Genomic DNA, 8,950 nt, shown 5'->3' on the forward strand with positions numbered 1-8,950 from the left:
TGACGCGCGATTCACGCGCGGGATAAAACAAACGAGCCGCCTGGCCAAAAACTATCGGATTTCAAGCGGCGAGCCAACAACCGAGCGTGTCATGCCCGATGCCAAAAGCGCGTTGTTTGCGTTCGCTGTGTCAAACCGCGATTCGATTTGTTTTTTCTCGTCACATGGACGCATTCTAATTGCCGTCGCGTGTCTTCAGGGTTGCTTTCACCGGGGGAAAGTATGTCAGGATTCATCATCGGGATACCCATCAATGATTGTTGATAGATTTTACGAACGATAACCCGTTATGGAAAAATACGTGAAAAATCTGACTTTGTATTTTTATTTTACAATGTCACAAGTAATATATGCAATTAGATTTCATAAATCCCATCAAGATTCATCATCAATATATTCAAAGTTCCATGAATTTATTTCGTGGTAATTCATAAATTTCCCACATCGATAAAATTCGTATAGATATTATAGTTTTGTTTTAGTCAAAGTGTGAGAAATAATTGGGAATTGTACCTGAGATACGTATGTGAATTCTAGTAGGTATTTCGCTTCGCACGTGTACCGTGAAGTTGGACAGTAACCAGATTCTAATTAATACAGAGTAAAGATTTATCATTTTTGAGGATAATGATTTATGAGCTGTTGCTGAATAACATTGTAATTGGATTTTATGTAGTGCTATATTTTCCCAGCGCTTTTGACGGATCTCAGTCGTATGGTCTTTGGTATACGATACCCTTGAACCCTGTCTATGTCTGACAGATTGAGAACTTGCAAATGAGAACGTGTTTTATATAACGCTTATTCTGTCACTGTGTATTACTACTATTTTCAATATTCGCATTTCCAAAGATACCAATGTAATATTATGATATATTTAAGTTTACCAAATGTTTACTTATCGAGGTAAAATCTAAATAAATCGCATTCTTGAATTCTCCAAATTTTTCTCTTTTCCCAACTAAAATTTACTGAAATCCATAAAATTTGTTCCAATAGCACCGATCGATCAAAATTCACGCAATCTTTATTCTCGATTCACTGAAAATTGCTCGAATTCCAATAACCCTTTTCGAAAGCTGCAAACATTCAAAATCATCGGTAAACTATATTTTACTTGGTTTAACCACGTCTAAAACGGTAGTTCCGAGAACTACGGATTTATTTCATTTGTAAAATGTAGACCGCGATCACGGGGAATAAGGTGTTTTGCACGAGCGAGTAAGTTCGTTACGACAATTTTGAGGGACACAGAGGGTGGTCGGGAGAACTTCGAAGCCGCAGCTGCGGGCAGTCGCGTCCATGAATAAATTTCACCGTGACGATATGTCATTTGCATATTACCTGCTACGTGACGGCCGAACCTTGGTCGCGTCGAATGTCGCGTTAGGGTAAGCCAGATCGAAACGCTCGACTCTACCGTATTACGAGGAACTGTGCGATACGAACAGAGTTCCTGTATGCTGCTATCGATCTACGCTCGCTCATATTGGTAGACTTTCTACGGGTGGCTTCAACGAAACACGTAGAGAACAATGAAACATATCTACGATTGTTACTTGAAAGTTGGAACTTTAGCTTTAAACCTCGTTCAAATTGTTTAACTAGGCAATTAATACGTAAAATTGAGAAGAAATAAAAAATTATGAATGTGAAATATTTCGTAGATGTAATATATGTTTAATGATTAGAGGAACTTCGTTGAAATTAAACAGCTGTTTATAAGAGGAATAAGAAATTATGTACACGTCTAGCTGAGAATAGTACAGAAATTAAACATTCGTTGCTTTAATAACGGTAATTATGCTTGCTTCGATACACCTGAAAGATCGTATAATCTTATTTCGCAATGAATTAAAAATACAAATTATCCCATTGTCGTACCATTTTCTTATATCGTCACAAATATTCAATATTTTCTGAAATTCAAAAAACTGTTCCATCGACTATCTGAGAAATTTTGCCAAATTTCATGAAACCTTGGCAAGTTCCTACATACAAGCTTCGTTTTACTCCTTTGAAAGAAATAATAATAAAGTAACTAATAAACGATTTTTATGTCAACGATCCGAAGTAAAATCTTCATTGTTGACGGAAACTTGGAATCATCTCCAAAGTCTTGCCTTTCATTCGAATTTTCGACGTTCCAAGTTAAGGAAGTGCCACCGATAAGAATATTATTCGTCCGACGAGGTTAGAGACGAACGTCGACCAAGATGATCTACATATGAAAGACGACGCGTTGCTCGACGATAAACGCCGCTCCTAAGGAGGTTATCCCGACGACATTGTGCCGAGAAATGTCGTCAAGAGCGTCTTTCGCCTTATTCTTTGGCCTTTTTATACTACCTTCTGCCGTTCGGGGAATATTAATTCCCCGAATTACAACGACGAGGAAAATAAAAACGTTGTTATGCTAATCCACGGACGGACTGATTTTTATTCGACTTGCAATTCAAACGAGCTACATGGAAATCGCGAAACATGCAAATGCCGACGTATTTTCCTGTTGTAAAGGGACATACATATATTTTTCGATTTTCAACGTTACGCACTACGAACTCCGACAAAGCATTATTTCATTACGAATCGATTTTTGATACCCTTTCAAATATGAAAGAATGGACATTTCTTTCGCAGTGACGTATGCAAATGACATGTTATTGATCCTCGCCATTTTATTCTTACGGATTTGTATACTAACGTCGAAACCGAGAATTGTAATTATAATTCCTTCAATAATATGTAATTGTATGCTGTAAAGTAATTTCATCGTGGAGATTTCAATTCCTCCAATAAAAAGTCACTAATGGCAGTAGTGTGTGAGTACGTAGTCTATATCGAATAGATATCGTTATCTAATTGTAAGCTCATTTTACATTTACATTTGATGCCGAATTTTAATTAGATACATTGACTTAAAATTAAGATCCTTTCCCGAAAGAATATTTTTAAATAATATATTTTAAAGAATGGCTATATTTATGAAAGTATTGATAGAATTTAAACATTGATTTCTTTTTTTTAAAAGAAGTTTCTTCTGACTTTTTCTGCTTCTTATTTTCATTCGAATAATGGATTAGTCGAAATTAAGAACTCTTATTAGAGTTCAATATTCAACCTGGTCGAACAAAAATACGAAAAAATGTAACAAAGTTGCATTTCCTAGTTTACTATCTCAACGTTTAATCGCAATAACTTTTTAAATATCGTATTTATAAATAAATATTTGAAAACAAGACTCGAAGGCATATTATTTTCAATTTTACATTATTTACTTGTTCCTAGAGAATCGTCACATTGTATTACCAACGAGTCGTATTCCTGTTCCTCGCAAGCAAGTGAAATCCTCTACTCAAGATAAGTTGCAGAGTTCGTTCCAGACAATTAATTAAACGATCCCGCGAAATAAGCTTTGATGAAATAGAAAGGCAGCACCGGTATGCCATGGTGTTCGTATTAAATTCAGCGAGAGACGCGAGCTCTCGTAATAAGACATCAGACTGGCACGCGGACGTCACCAGGGGATGAACCTCAGCCTGGGGGGGAAAAAATACGCCGGAATCGTTGTAGACAGAAGAATATTGCATTCTTACGTTGAAGCAATTACTCGCGCGCCGAGGTATCGTTCTTCTGTCGCCTTTACACGTCGGAAACTTTCTACTAAGGAAAAATGCTTGAGAACGAACAGAGGAAGAAGAAACGAAGGGAAGAGAAGAAAAAAGAAGGATCACTTTTCTACCACCATAGAAAATACCAGGCAAAGGATCGTATCTAGGACTCCTCGTTTACTTTTTCCCTTTCCTCTTCGCTGCCTTTCCTACCGTTTCTCTCTATCCTTCGCACACAACTGCGCTTCTTCTTGAAAGAACTTCATTTCTGACTTCAAGACTCCGCAATTTGTGTCTTTTCGTGTCTCTATTTGGAATCATGACATTAGTCTCTCTCGGTGGAAGTTTTTTATTTCACGCGAATTCTTCGCCACGGATGATGGCGTTCAATTATTTGGCCAAAAACTTGACAAATGCTTATAGTACAGGTGATTGGATTTTTTATTTTCTATAGATAGCGTTCGTGATAGAGTACAAAGTTTCTTCGAATCTTCTGAGATACTCGTAAGAGATTCAAAGCAAAGGAAAACGCCATTAGGTTTCCTTAATTGCTCAGAGTTGCGGGATTTTCATTAAATAGTACATTGCGTGTTAAACATTTGATTGTTGAGAATTAATCTCACATTTCTTTTCAGCACCTAAATTTCGTTACTTTCGGACGAGCTTTTCCAAAAACCCACGAAATTCAACTGTTTTAAATTTTGCCTACTGCAAACTATCACGATCACGGTTGTAACAATAAAAAGCTAGGTTTTAACAACTTTCACACTATCAAACCTCGACGATCACCTCCGTGTAAGCGCAGCCTCGTGCACTCTAGCTGTCTATTTGCCGTTTTTTTTTCCTTTTTTCAACGTGAACCTGATGGTGTATCGCGAAACCGAGTTCTTTTTTCGTTGACCAGCTTTTTCACGCTTGTTTTTCTCCGGCTCGGTCCAGAGCGCTATCTATCCTTTTCTCTCGCACTGAACGGAACGTGATTCAGCTTTCGCGCCCCGTTTCGTTGTTTTCGCCATGCTCGAAACTGCAACGGCGATCTCGTTTCAGGAGGTGTCAGTTTCAGAAGCGTAGAACGGCGGTTTTAATGGAACTCTGAGCAGGACGCGTCTCGATATCTCCTCGTCGACGATCGATTTTTCTTTTGTTCATCTTTCTAGCCGCGGTGTTCCTCGGCTTTTCGCCGTCTTGCGGCTTGTAAAGCTCGATCCATTGCTTTACTTGGTTATTAAAATACGGTTCCTACGACTTTTGCCCGAATTGTGAAATTGTTCGACGTTATCGACTTGATTCTGCTTAAAAAACGCTATAAATAGCATAGTATATTTTTTAAACATCGATATGATGAAAATTATCGATAAAATTAATTGTACAAGATATAGTTCTCTAAATACTTTGGAAATAAAATTCAGCGAGATATCGCAGCTTATTATCCAATAACAGTAGATCGAGTTTAGAAATTCGCCTGAAAGTTGTTTCTCATAAAACATGTATTGATTCTCTGTAATTTTGCTTATTATTCATTCGTCTCAGTCTTTGGTTTTAAAGATCGTGTATTATTTTGAGAAAAAACTATTGGAAAAATTTCTGAGCTATATATACGATATTAAAACGTGTTTACTCACGTGGAGCTACTATCCGATACAAAATTTGACAGAGATATCTGTTATTCCTGGTCGTCGTGTAAAAAAAAAAATTTCGATGATCGATTAAATTTTATGATATCAACTTTCCTTTTTATTTATAGCACATTTGCGCCCTGCTAAATCGATATACACGTGTATTAACAGCCGCTAACGGATTATTATACTTTTTCCTGTTCAAGACATTGTCAAATAATCAATTACTCTAATAACAGGGAACGCGGCTTCAAATATACTAACTTTCCTTCACAACTCAACGGTAAGTCAAAAATTGCATCATTTCGAATTTCTCAGCCAGCCATTTACCTGCACCTAATACTCTCGACTAATATACAGTGAGAAAAGTTGCAGCTCGAAATGAAACTAGTCGAATTACAAGCAAACTACCGGGTCAATAATTACGAACGCGTATAAAGGGGGTGGTAAATGTTAGCGTACGCAACCATTTCGCAAGTTGTCCACCGTGTGCACCGTATTTCTGCCTCTTTCGAGAAGACCGAGTCGATTTTAGACGATGGCCGGAGGATCAATTACGGGAAGCCGTAAACATCGCACGTAACCCAATCACGAACGCGTGTTGCATGGTCGGGGTTGTACGCGGGCAGGCACGCGATCGTTTCAACCCGTCGGTTTATTGCTCGATATGATTGATCTTGTGGCGGGTATTCGCGTGTGCTGTTCCCGCAATTCGCGTGGGAGCTTGCTCTACCCTCTTCTACCCTCTTGCCCGTCGTGGATGTTGGCCCTATTCATTTAGAAGGGCGAGCTGGAATTCGATGCGAGAGAGAGTGTGTATAAAAATTGTTAAGAACGGTCGGATAAAGTGGTTCGGGGATTTGGACGTTTGTTCTGATCGCTAAAATAAATCGGGCCGAGGTTTCTGTTGTTTTGCTCGCCGAGTTGAGTAATTCGCGAGAACGTTTCGCGAGAACAACAGCGAAATAGGAAACGTGTCGGAAGCCCCTTTTTAGGGGAATGAAATTTTTCGGCCCGATGGATGTTATATATTTGACACTTTGTTTCGTATATGACATTTTTCAAGATGAGATCTACAATTCCGTATATAAAACATGAAATTTTGCGCGCGACACTTATGAGCGTGAAACGTATACGTTTGGGGAAAAATCCTTCAGATCAAGACAAATTCTTAGTTCTGATTGTGATTGATTTTGAAAGATCGTTCTTTGCTTCTATTTTTGTTCTTATTCGCATATTATTCGTATCAGCCTGCATATAAATCTTACTTTTTCAAGTTCTTAACGAAACGTTTCAATAACATATTTTGAAGACGGACTATCAAGAATTAGAACGAAAGTGATTTCATTAAAGTTCAAGGTTGAAGGTTTGGAATGAACTGTAATATTTTTAAATATCGGGGAAAGCCAAAAATATAGTCGGAAATTTGGCATGAGAATCACAAGTAGTACGTCTTGGAATTTGTAGCAATTGTGCAAATTGTTAAGCAAGCAGAAAATTAATCAATCCAATCTCCATAAGTATCTATCTAGTGCCAAAGAAGGCACTTTGATGAAATCGTAAAAATCTTCGCTGATTGCCGATTCTCCTTAGCTTTTCCGTCCAAGATGAACCCGTGCCAACTTTTTACGATGTGACTTCTGACTCTCCCTTGGCAATGAAATCCACTGATATTCTTCCGGAGCATTACATCAGCAACTACACCCACACGTTTTATGAATAGTAGCTTGTCGTCTCGCTATTAACGCATGGCTTCCGTATCGGTATCTTCTCTAGTAAACAGTGCGATAAATGTTACTTGATATCACAAAATTACCATTAAAAGATAGTTGACAATGCAAAAATGTTGAAAACATTCCTCACTCTGTTATAAATAGAATGGAAACTCCTCGTCTATTTGAATAATTTCCTTTTTACATTTTACAATTTACTTATAGTTATGAAGGTAATAGAAAGTACCATACTTTCTCGAGTTCTATGATTGTTAAAATAATAATAATAAAATAGCCATTCTCCATGGAATTACTCTATATAACTTTATTATCTTGTAAAAATTTCACGCGAAAGCTGAATTCCAAGTTGAAATCCAATGAAAATTTTCCCTCGATAATAGTTTCTTCCGTGCTGGGGGAAACTTAATTTTCCTGTGTACAAGTCACAAATAAAAATCTTCACAAAACAAAGAACTTTAATTTCTGATCCTTCCGTATTTCGTAATTAGATGATTATATATTTAATTATGGATTTAGATTCTCTGATCTGATATTTTATTAAACGTATTTTTTATATCTTTATCGACGCTAATTAGATCACGCGTTATATAAAGTAACATTTTGTTTATAATTCACAGCACAATTATTTACAAATATATCAGAAACATATGTGTATTAATTCAAGATTAACTGGAAATTATTTATGTGTTTTTAGTCTTCGTATCGAATCAATATTTATAAAAACCGACATTTATCGCAAATCCGAACTCGTGTGTATTTCGCATGCAAAAGGTTCGTTGCATTTTAGTAAACACAATTTCTATTTCCCCTGATCTTCTTTCTATACTTGTCATCCCCGTTTCATGCAACCATTAGCCTCAAAAGTTACCAGGATAAATAGCCTGTATCGTAAGGGCGAAAACCGCGCAGCCGACAAACGTATTCATCATTCTCTGGAATAGTGAAGCGAGATCTTCAGTTTGCAGAGACAGAAGGACAAAAATAGAAGAACTTCCAATCATTTTTCGCACAATAATAGCGTTACTTCCACGTAACGTGGCTGACATACACGCTGACCCGGATATTCTCGTTACACTGAGGACCAATTCAGCCGCACTGGTTGCTCGTTTCCGTAAATAACGACTGCCACGCAGAAGCGACAAGCCGCTCGTTGATATCGCCGTTTCGCGCGCGCGACCCAGCCAGGTACCCAGAACATGAGAAAAAAGGATAGAGCACACTACACACTTCGTGGTTGTCGCTGGAAAAACTCGTGGCCGTTTTTTCGCCAGCTTGGTTCGTCGTTTTTTCCCTTCGCCTTACGGCTGTTACAGCTTGCAGTTGGGCTCCCTTTGTGACAAGGTCCGAAACGATTCCTGTTTTTGAGAGTTCAAATTTAGCGCTCTCGCCGTTTGCACTCTCTTGAACAGAATTGAATCGATATTGTTAGCAAAGTTTTACGAGTCTCAAGTCACGAGCTATCATTATCAGTTATCATTTATCGTGCCATATTAATTATAGCTATGTATATGTATGTCTATGAAATATTTTGATACGTAGGAGTAATAGGAGTTTACGTTTGTTATCGAGCACTCAGTGATATTATAATAACGGAGTTTTACCGTAATACGATACAACGTTACTCTTTCATGTTAACCTTAGAACTGTTCATTTTCGTACCATTAACTTCGGAGAAGAAGTACAAAGAGGAAATGAAAGCAGTTGAAATTGCGTTTATCGAAATGTAAGAAATTATTTCCGTCTGCAATATAATGTCCATTTTTACTAATATTGATTTGATACATAGTTATTCATACGAATGAAATGACATTCTGTTACGATAAAATTCTGTTACTCTGTGTAATTTTAATCGATGCTGGATAATAAACGCGCGAAATGTAATAATATAAAAATGTGAAAATACTATTTTGTATATGTATACACAAAAATGAAGAAACATAGGTGATGAAAAGAACGAATGAACTCCCCTACTATATGCATGAACTCAACA

The 8,950-nt window shown here is 37.3% G+C and overlaps 1 protein-coding gene and 1 long non-coding RNA gene across 2 annotated transcripts in view; one reads left to right on the forward strand and one right to left on the reverse strand.

The window, feature by feature from the left end:
* The window catches only part of LOC100746455, a gene marked incomplete at its 5' end in the record, with an annotated part of 240,012 nt that overhangs the window by 33,652 nt on the left and 197,410 nt on the right, over positions 1–8,950 (forward strand). The gene's annotated exons all lie outside the window — the stretch shown is intronic.
* LOC112212775 lies at positions 6,249–8,735 on the reverse strand. Its single transcript, XR_004461660.1, has 2 exons — positions 7,829–8,735; positions 6,249–6,999 (listed from the first exon to the last, which is right to left on the reverse strand). It is a non-coding gene; the product is annotated as an uncharacterized LOC112212775 (long non-coding RNA).

This window comes from Bombus impatiens, unplaced genomic scaffold, assembly GCF_000188095.3.
Source record: "Bombus impatiens unplaced genomic scaffold, BIMP_2.2 scf_0318, whole genome shotgun sequence".
Classification (NCBI taxonomy): Eukaryota; Metazoa; Arthropoda; class Insecta; order Hymenoptera; family Apidae; genus Bombus; species Bombus impatiens.